We start from the raw sequence: 11,379 nt of genomic DNA on the forward strand, positions 1-11,379 counted from the left end.
AGGCGGTGTCCACCGGGGCCCACAAACCACAGACTGGCCAGCCTTGGGCCGCCAACTTTCTCTAGGGGCCTGGAGGATTCATGGGCTGACTTGGGTTGGATTGGAAGGTGGAACCGGCAAAGGAAGCCAGGAGCCCCCTATCATTAACCTACTGTGCATTCATCCCGAGTCCAGGTGCGAGCCAAGTCCGGGGCTGGAAGGATAAAGCATCGCTATTCGGTTCTGGACCTCTTTGTATCCTTTTCCTTAGCTCACCTCTCAGAAGTGCCACTGAGAAAAGATAGATGAGAAAGAGGTGACCAGCAGCTTCATCACAAGCAAACAATGTTGAAGCAAAACAGATTCCTTGTTGAGTAACCCAATTATTGTTGGCTGCTTCTTTCTTTACAAACACACCCCTGCATAAGCATGGTGGAAATTTCACAAAACATAGATAAGCAAAGAAAAGGGGCAAAGTGCTTCAACTGGATGGAAGACTCACATTTGGTTTGTGAGCATAGATATGTACATATTTAAATTTTTGCAGCACCCGTATGGAGGGATAGCATATGCTAAAATTCACCCTTCTGCTGTGAACATTTGATGGGTCTCAGCAAGTGTATATTTGTTTCACCAAAGATGCTTCATTCTTCCAAAAATGCTCCCTAATGTCAATGGATGCCCTTCTCCTCTGATCTCGGAAAACCAGCCATCTGGTTTCAGAATGTGGTGTATACGGTGTATGTGGACCTTGTTTTGAGTGTGTCTGCTTTCATTTGGCAGGCTGACGTTTGAGGTTTGCTCACATCATGGCATTTCTTAGATTGTCCTTTCTGTTGTGGAGTAGGACTCCATTGTGGTGTGTGTAGCGACACAGTCTACCTGCTCATCAGATGACTGTCATTTGGGTTGTTGACTATCATGAGGGACGCTGTTGCGGTCATTCCTACACAAGTCCTTCCCTGCACACATTTTCAGTTCTCTTGATGAATAGGGAGAGAGGGTGCTGGGATGTGCAGTGAGTATACACTTCTGTCTGCTAGCAGTGGTACACTGGTTTTCTGTCCTCACCAACAGTGTCCATGAGTTGCCATTGTTCCGTGTTTTTGCCAACACTTAGGATCATTGTTCTTTTTAAAGTTCTCCTGATGACTGGTGATGTTGGGTATCTTTTTATGTGCCTACTGGCAATCCTTATAGCTTTTATTTTAGCCAACTACCGTAGAAGTTCCTTGTTGTCACAAAATACCTGACCAATAAGAAGTATAATTAAGATGGGTAGGGACAAGACCTGGAGAGAAGGAGGGCTCAGGGACTAAGAGAGCTTGCTGCTCTCTGGAGGACGTGAGTTTGGGTTTCAGCACTCACATTAGGTGGTAGCTCTTTTTTTTTTTATCTATCTATCTATCTATCTATCTAGATATCTATCTAGATATCTATCTAGATATCTATCTATTTATTTATTATGTACACAGAAGAGGGTGCCATATCTCATTACAGATGGTTGTGAGCCACCATGTGGGTGCTGGGAATTGAACTCAGGACCTCTGGAAGAGCAGTCAGTGTTCTTAACCTCTAAGCCACCTCTCCAGCCCCAGGTGGTAGCTCTTGTAACTGCAGTTCCAGAGGACCCAATGCCCTCTGCAGACCTCTATGGGAACCATATGTGCATACACACGTGTACATACATAAAGCAAAATAAATTATTTTTAAAACTGGGGGGAAAAAAACTGACCAAGGCAGCTGAAGGAAAGGAAAGGATGTCCTGGCTCACAGTTTGCAGATGTAGTTCAAGTATGGTGGGGAGGCGTGGCAGAGGAATGGTCCAGCTCTGGTGACAGACTATGAGGCTGCTGGTCACACTGCATTTGCAGCCGGGAAGCAGAGCAAAGGTGAGTGCTGGTGTGTGGCTCACATTCTCCTTTTCCCTTTTTATTTAGTCTGAGACCCCAGTCTGTGGATGGTGCCACCTCCGTGTGGGCTGGGTCCTTCCTCCTCAGTTAAATCTCTCTGGAAACATCCTCACAGGCACTCCTAGAGATGTGTCTGCCAGGTGATTCCAGATCTAGTCAGGTTGACAAAGAAGGTTAATCTTCACAATTATTATTATCTTGGTTTCTGAGACACCCATTTCACTAGGTAGCTGAGGCTGGCTTTGAACTCACTAAATTGCACAGGCTGGGATTCCAGGCCTATCATCAAGAATAGCTTTATTCGGCCTCAAATTCTAGCACTCGGGAGGCGGAGGCAGGTGGATCTCTGTGAGTCTGAGGCCAGCCTGGTCTACATAGTGAATTACAGGCCAGCCAAGGCTATATATATATAGTGAGACCATGTCTAAAATAAATGAGTTTATGCAAAATAAAAGGCTAGTTTGGAGGGGGGGTGACATTGGAAATGACCTCTCCAAGGAGGTAACATTTGAAAAGAGATCTGAATTGAGAGAAGAAGCTGGGTGGCCCAGCATGGAAAGACAGAGCCAGACAGAGCAAGCAGCATGTGGGAAGGCCACGAGACAGGAGAAGGGTAGAAGAATATGGGCCTCACATATAGCAAAAGGCCACCGACGCTTAGCAATTACGTTTCTGGTCAACTCAACCCATTTCTTCAGTGCCGGTTAAATTGCAGGCATGGGCCAGTGAGAAGGCTGTCTGGGTAAAAGGGCTTCTTACACACTTTCGATGACCTGAGTTCAATTCCCGCAGCTGCCACAGAAGGAGATGAGTGATTCCACAAAGTTGTCCTCTGACCTCCACAAGTACACTGTTGTACACAGGCACCTAAACACACACACACACACACACACACACACACACACACACACACACACACACACACGCCATGCACGCCCACACACGCCATGCACGCCCACACGCCTGCCTGCATGCTAGGCATGGCACCAAGTGTCCTTTGTCTGTTGTTCTGACAATGAACACAAGCCGAGACTCAAGTCCTGGTCTTTTCTCCCCCTGGTTGCAGTGACCGATCTTTCCTACATTTGAGAAACTGAGGTTCAGAACTAAGCCAGGAGGCTTGATGGAGGTTTCCTATCATCCTAAAAATAAACCCAGCCAGCCACAGGCTCCGGGCTGCTGCTTTGGTCCCAGGCCACATTTCCATCACATTCAAAGGCTTCCAAAGATCTGAGATGGAAGGAACTTCAGCAGCCTGAGGTACAAATACAGCCTGATCCAACACCACATCAAGCCCCCGGGGGAGTCCCAGCTCCCTTGCCCTGTGGGCACGGAAGGAACGAAGTCTCCTGGCCTGGCTGTCACATCCTGTACCGCTGTTTGTGTTCCCTTGCTAACTGCCGTGGCCTGGTCTTCGAATCTGGCCACCAACAAATGTTGCTGTTGTCATGTACAAGCAACAAAATAAATATAGGTGGAAAAACCCAAGCTTAGCGATTTGGAGAAGGGAGTTTATCTGTGGCATGGCCAGTGGAAGTATTAAATCATCTTGTGTTTGAGGGGTGTTTGCTACCCGCTCCCCTCAGGTCCCCTCCTGTCTTCCCTTCTGTGCAGAGGTCGGAGCAGCCAAACACTGAGAAGCCTTCATTGCTGTTCTGGCTCCCGGGGAAGGACCCCTTGTGCGTCCGGTGGTCCTTGAAGCCCTCACGCAATCGGCATAATCACCTCCTTTATGTTCGCCTTCCCAGGTCTTTGGAAAAGGACCCTGGTGCCTCTGCCATAATCTGCAGAAAATAACCTTATTGTGAGAAGGTTTGAGGGCCTTGTTTCTTTCAGTTCCGTGCCACCAGTCGCTTCTCTCCTTTGTGTCTTCATCATGGAAAAAAAAAGTTTTCAGGCAAAACAGCCAGCCCCTTCAAGAAGATGGCGAGTAGGCGATGGACCCTCTAAGACACCGCAGGATGACCGTTTTGACGGGACCGAAGTGAGTGGTGTGGCAGTGTGGACATTGCTGCAAAGTCCACATAGCACCTAAGAGGAGAAACCCAAAGAAAACGGCAGGCTTTGTAGGCTGCTGTCCAGTGGGTTTATTTTGTTTTAATTTTTCTTTTTAAGATTAGAAAAGGCGAGGGTGGGGGTGGCGGGGGAGGCAGGGTGTGGTGATACACACATTTAATCCCAGCACCTAGGAGGCTGAGGCAGGCAGTTTAAAAGTATACATATGTGTTGTCTGCGGAGAGTGTGTACATGTGAGTACAGCTGCTCACTGATGCCAGAAGAAGGTATTGGATTTCCTGGAGCTGCTGGAGGGGGTGCTGGGAACAGAACTCGAGTCCTCTGCAAGAATAATAGGAACTCTTAGCCGGACAGTGGTGGCGCAAGTCTTTAATTTCAGAACTCCAGAGGCAGAGGCAGGTGGATCTCTGTGAGTTCGAGGCCAGCCTGGTCTACAGAGCGAGTTCCGGGACAGCCAAGGCTACACAGAGAAACCCTGTCTTGAAAAACAAACAAACAAACAAACAAAAGAGTAGTGGGTACTTAACTGTAGAACTGCCTCTCCAGCCTGTCTTGGTTTTTAGACAGGGTCCCATTTAGTCCAGGCTTGTCTCAAACTTGCTGTACAGCAGAGGATGACTTGAACCCCTGACCCCCCTGCCTTCACCTCCCCAACAATGGGATGGTGAGTGAGCACCACCACTCCTGACTTCAGGCAAAGTTTTATTTTTAAATACTTTTAATATTTTTCCTTTTATTATTTATGTATATACCTATGTGTCTTGTGAGTATACCACGTATGTGTGGGTGATGGGGGAGGCCGGAAGAGGGAGTGGGATCCCCATCCCAACAGCTGGAGTTAGTGGCAGTTGTGAACCTCCTGATGTGGGTTACTAGGAATTGAACTCAGGTCCTCTGGAAGAACAGCAGGTGTTCTTAACCACTGAGCCATCTCCCCAGCCCCTAGGCAATGTTTTAAATAATCTTTGCAGTATTCATGGTGTCTAATGATATAGCAGGAACACTAGGAAGTCAAGACCTTCACGAAATCAAGAAGCCTTAACTAGACACTAGAGTTCTTGAGAGGGGATCTAATGTACCCAGAGAGGATGGGAAACTGTGGGAGACGGCAGAGCCAGAGCAAGGCTCAAACTCAGAACATGCCCCCTAGCTCATTCGAAGGACCATGAATCCTAAGGTCATGTAGAACCCAGGTCTGAATCCCTACACCACCATGTATTCTGAGAACACATTTCCTTGCCTTTGATATTTGACTGTGCCACCACACCTGGCTAGCAGGAGTTCTTCACACTAGACCAAATCACCTGAGTAATTACCTATTCATGAGAAGACAGGTGTAGTGGTTTGAATGAGCCTGGCCCCCAAAGGCTCATATATTTGAAAACCTAGTCACAAGTTAGTGGAACTGTTTGGGAAGGATTAAAAGGTGTGGCTTTTTGGAGGAAGTTTGTCTCTGGAGGTGGGCTTTGAGGTTTCAAAAGCCCGAGCCAAATCCAGTTTCTCTCTCTCTCTCTCTCTCTCTCTCTCTCTCTCTCTCTCTCTCTCTCTCTCTCCTCCCTCCCTCCCTCTCCCCCCACTATCTCTCTGTCTCTCTGTCTCTATCTCTCTGTCTTTGTCTCTGTCTCTCGCTGTCTTGTTTCTGTTTCTGTCTCTCTCTGTGTGTCTGTCTGTCTCTCTCTCTCTGCCTGCTGCCTGGGGATCAGGATGTAAAACTCTCAGCTTCTGCTCCAGCTCCATGTCCTTCTGCTTCCCACCATGATGATCATGGACTAAACCTCTAAAACTAAAAGCAAGCTCACAGTTAAATGCTTTTCTTTGTAAGAGTTGCCTTGACCATGGTGTGTCTTCACAACAATAGAACAATAACTAAGACAACAGGACAGCTTAGATAAAAATTCTAGCAGGGTTCATTCAAAACTTAGTACCTGTTGAGTATTGGGGGGAGGGATCATAAACTTCCTTACTTTCCAGTGACAAAGGCAGAAGAGAAAAAAAAATCACAGTATGGTACAATCCTTCCTGTAGTGGGGTCCCGTATGATTGGTCAAAGAGGTTAGGGGATAGCTTGAGGGATATCAGAAATGGATTCCCAGAAAGGAAATTAGTCTAAAGGGCTGAGCTAGTGGAGCACATGGAGAGAAGCGTGTGGAGCAGGGGGTGAAAGTTCACAGCAGCGGCAGCAGGGACAGCGGACTGGAGGGCGATCGAGTTCACAGTCACTCGAGGAGGAGGCATCTGCAGGATCCGGATGAGAACTAAGGAGATGCCTGAGGCAGTGGGAATGAGGAAGGGAAGTACAAGAGGCGTGGGGGAGATGGATTCAGTACGCCCTGAACTGGCCAGCTGGGGAGGGCGGCATTGGCGGTATTTTCAGTCACCCGTGACAGGAGCCAAAGGCTTACTGGACTAAGGGAGCATGCAATGCAAATACATCCGACTGGCTGATGTATGGATCCAAGAAGTCAGGCTGCGTCCACACCTCTGCCGTCTGCGGTACCCATGTCACCCTGGCTGTTAGGACACAGGCCTACCCCTTTGAAGACAGTGGTCATTTTTGAAAGACCATGGCCTATAGCCTGGCGATATCAGGACATGTCTCCCCACAGCTCTCCATGGGACAAAGAATTACGAAGCCATCTGTGTGGTGGCCTGGCAGTTGACTCTCTGCTCTATGGTTCTAACATGTACCTGGCTCTTCTGTGCTCCCTGTCACATACGCTGTGTCACATTTACTAAATCATGTGATGAGAAACTTCCTGCCAGCCTCCCCCACCCCAACTTAGACAACTCCGCTATTTCCTGTGTTAGGGCGGTGCCTTGAGGATTTGCTCTGAAGAAGCTTCTCTGGCTCTTCCCGCAATCCCTTTCTTATTCTCGCTCTTAATGAAGCTCTTCTCCAGGTTTTAAAGGTTAACCCTCTCCTTCCCTTGAAGGCCATTTTGTTATTTTTTTTGTATATTGTAGCGTTTTCTGTATAATACTTTCTTCCTCCCACCTCAAGGCCCAGTCATGGCCGGGAGGACTTTGAATAAACTTCATGTCTGAAGGGAATTGTTTGTCATCTTTCTTTTCCCAGAATGACCCCTGCTCCTTAATTATTTGTTTGTCATATTTAGCAACAGTAATGTCAGAAGCCTGTATTTGCTCATGTGTGGGCACACAGAGAGAGAGGCAGGCAGAGCGAATGAATGTAAACGTGTCCCTCTTGTCATGACTGTCCCCAAGAGCGGGAAGCAGCCTGCCCTCATTGGCCCAGATGGAGCGGGTACCCATTCTGAAGCCAAGCTCTCATCAAGGGAATGCCATGATATATATTCCTTTCTAGAAGAGGCCCCTCCCTTCTTCACCTTTGGGTCATGGTCAATCAAGGATGGGAGAACAGGACTGATTTAGCCAAACCAAGGCTCCTCCTGGAGTCCTCTGTCACACCCAGTCTCTGAACTGTTCATCTGGGGAAGGGGAGGCAAGCTGTGGAGAAGACACATGAGCATCATCGGGGTTTCTTCACTTTGCATCTTCACTGTCGATGTTCCTGACGTTACCCACAGGCTCCTCGTCTCCAGGGTGAACGGTCGTGGTTAGTAAAATTCCACAGTCACGCCCAAGTGAAAGAGAAGACCTCTTCCAGCATGGCTCCCACGGAAGCAAGAGAAGCTTTCCCAGAAGCCTCTCTCCCAACTCCCTTTATATTTTGAGTCACATAACCACAACCAAACCAGACATTAGCAAGAGGAACAGGGACATCGTGATTAAACTAGATTAATCAGGACTGTCCCCTGGGGTTGGCACCAACTTCCCAGAAGCACAAGAAGGGGGGGCAGGTGGATGAAGGACTGAAGACCAACAGTCCTGTTAGGAGGGCAGGGGGGGAACGGCGAATGGGTGTTGGATAGGGCTACCAGGATGAACCCAGAGAAACCCCCAGGTCCGCTGCATGCGCAGGTACAGCCTTGCCATGATTTAAAGGAGAGATGGTGAGTGCTCTCTTAGACTTATTAACAATGAGACGTTCATGAGCCCCCAACAGGGAAGCCAGCTGTGTACAGAGGTGACTGTCCCCTTCTAAAAACCGCTGCGACTTCCAAGTTGCACATCCCCTGGTGTAGCTCTTCCCTCTCCAGCACTCCTCCGATCCCTCCGTGGACACCTCTTCTCATGGCCTTCCGGAAGTCGGGGGCTCTTCAGGATTCTGTCTCCTGCCCTCTGCCCTTCTCATTCTGTGTATAGGTCAGTGGTTCTCAACCTGTGGGTGGTGACCCCTTCGGGGGTAAAATGCCCCTTTCACAGCGGTCGCCTAAGACCACCAGGAAACACAGAGATTTATATTACGATTCATCACAGTAGCAAAATTATAGTTATGAAGTAGCAATGAAAAGGATTTTATGGCTGGGGGTCAGCACAGCATGAGGAACTGTATTAAAGAGTCGTGACGTCAGGAAGGCTGAGAACCTCTGGTCTAGGTGGCCTTACCTTCTTCAGCTCCCACTGCCAAGGCAATGGCTCCAGCCTTTCTCTTCTGAGTTCCAGACCCATTTCCAACTGTCCAGCTTGGGACTTTGGCCGTCCACACACTTTGCTCGCTATAAAACCCTGGCCATAGTCACTGGTAATCCTGGATACTGTTTTTTTTTTGTTTTGTTTTGTTTTTTTTGTTTTTCGAGCTTTGCGCCTTCCCTGGAGCTCACTTGGTAGCCCAAGCTGGCCTTGAACTCACAGAGATCCGCCTGGCTCTGCCTCCCGAGTGCTGGGATTAAAGGCGTGCACCACCACCGCCCTGGCCTTTTTTGTTTTATACTAATGTGTGGCTAGAGTTTTCCTCCCTTGCCCACAGTCAGGACAAATCTTTGTCACCCGCCAGTCCCACAGCCGCTCAGACCCAACCAAGTAAACACAGAGACTTATATTGCTTACAAACTGTATGGCCGTGGCAGGCTTCTTGCTAACTGTTCTTATATCTTAATCCATTTCCATAAATCTATACCTTGCCACATGGCTGGTGGCTTACCGGTGTCTTCACATGCTGCTGGTCATGGCGGCAGCTGGCAGTGTCTCCCTGCCTCAACCTTCTGTTTCCAAGAATTCTTCTCTCTCCTTGTCCCACCTACTTCCTGCCTGGCCACTGGCCAATCAGTGTTTTATTTATTGACCAATCAGAGCAATTTGACATACAGACCATCCCACAGCACTAATGCACTATAAAAATGCAACTTCAAGTTGCCTTCTCTGACTCTACTGCTGTGTGGAGCCTGTTTGTCTGTTGTATGCTCCCCTGTATTTATGTGAGCATGTGTGTATGTGAGCATGTATGTACGAGAGGTGGGGAGAGTTATCCGTGTAGAATAGCTTTCTTGGACCCAGTGTGGTGTCCTGCGACTTTTTAAATCTCCTCAGTTGGAAGGCAGAGGCAGGCGGACTTCTAAGAGTTTTAGGCCGGCCTAGTCTACATGGTAAATCTCAGGCCAACTCTGTCTCAAACAACAACAAACTTAGCTTTCTCAAGGGCCCATCAAAAGTATCCACGATTGTGTTGTTTCCCGGCATTCATGCTTGTGTCTGTGACAGCAGTGTGCATTCGTCAGTGTCCTGCAGTATTGCCTGCACATGAATATACTTCTCTACTCCTTTGACATTGAACCTGATTGTGTGAATGGAAAGTGGGCAGTTGTCAATGTGGTGGGAAGCATGAAGAGTCACTGTGTACCTACTTGTGGAGGTACAAGCCTTTAACCCCAGCACTATGGAGGCAGAGGCAGGTGGAGCTCTATGAATTTGGAGCCAACTAAGGCTACAAAGTGAGACCCTGTATATATATACATACATATGTAAAAAAATTACTATATATACAATACATATAATCTATATACTATATATTGTGTATATTACACTATAATATATGTATGTGTATGACATATGCATTTGTGTATATATTATGTCTATATGTGTATACATTCATATGCATAATACATAGAATTACATATTGTAAAATGTACAATTATATGTTATAATACATGTGTATAATATATATATATACAATATATTGTATATTACAATATATAATATATATGCAAATATACTTTATAATATGTACATATTTTGTATATAAAAGTCTTTTGTATATATAATATATATAGTGCATATAATATATGCACAATGTAATAATTATACTTATATGTACTCTGAGAGAAAGATGAGCACTTTGGTTTCTGCAACAGTCAAGAGTATGGTGAGTTTAGTGGGAGGAAAAGTGTCTGTTACAAGAACAGCGTATCTCTTATAACATATCTTTAAAAACGGACTAATATGGGCTGTGGATGTAGCTTGGTTGCTGAAGAGTTTGTCTAACATGCACAAAGCCCTCCATGCTGCAAACCAAAACACAAATGGGAGTGGTAGTACACATCTGTGATCTCGTCCCTTGAGAGTGGTGGTGCACATCTGTGATCTCATTGCTTGAATGTGGTGGTGCACATCTGTGATCTTGTCCCATGAGAAATGGAGTGGGAGGGCCAGAATTTCAAGGTTCTCTGACATGTAATGAATTCACAGCCAGCCTGGGTTCTGGGAGATTTTGGTTCCAAAAAACTTTAAATTAATTTTTTTTAAAGGGACAAAAAAAAAATAGACTGATTGAGTAACAGTATCAAGAACAAAACATTGCGTCATTCATTTTGGGACCTGCTGGTGAGTCCTTCAGCCACTTGGAAATCAGATTAATCTCCACGTTGCTTACAGTTGAAGGCAAGGATATTTTACTACTACGTCTTGGCTGCTTTTAGATGCATGTGACAAGATTTATTTATTTATTTTTGACGCAATGTCTCTTTATGTAGCCCTGGCTGGCCTAGAACTCATAGAGATCCACCTGTCTCTCCCTCCCGAGTGCTGGGATTAGAGTCACGGGCCATCATGCTAGACAGGATTCTTTCTATAAGCAAGAAATGAGCTTGAAAAAGAACTGGGGACGGGAAGAGAGAGAATCCTGGGGTCTGTGGTCAAGAGATTGAATTGTTGCTTGTCTATGACAAAGAAACACTGGAAATTGAGAAATACATTGAGTAAGGAAATTGAGTAAGCAGCATGAGTGACTAGGTAAAAGTTAGTCTTAGGACAGACCCATGGAGAAAATAATTTAGGAAATTTAGATCTCTCCTTAGTAATTATGTCTGGAGAGAACGGAATTACAGATAGGATGGCTGGCCAGTGGGGCTGCCTGGAACCACAGAGGCTATCTATCCACGGTCTGGAGAGTGTTGCACAATTGACAGGCACTGGCCCGGGTGAAAGGGCACCATGGCTGTTGAAAAACAATCTTTGTGTTCTCAAGTCTCTGTGGGCAGGAAAAAGGCTAACAACAACTCAGTTCCCAAGGATTTTCCAGAGACAGCCAGGGTGCATGGTTGAAATAAAAAGACCCTTCAGGACGAGAAAGCCAAGAGCCTTGAAAAAAAAGGATACCGGGAGCAGCTGAGGG

This window comes from Peromyscus leucopus, chromosome 16_21 (assembly GCF_004664715.2).
Source record: "Peromyscus leucopus breed LL Stock chromosome 16_21, UCI_PerLeu_2.1, whole genome shotgun sequence".
Classification (NCBI taxonomy): domain Eukaryota; kingdom Metazoa; phylum Chordata; class Mammalia; order Rodentia; family Cricetidae; genus Peromyscus; species Peromyscus leucopus.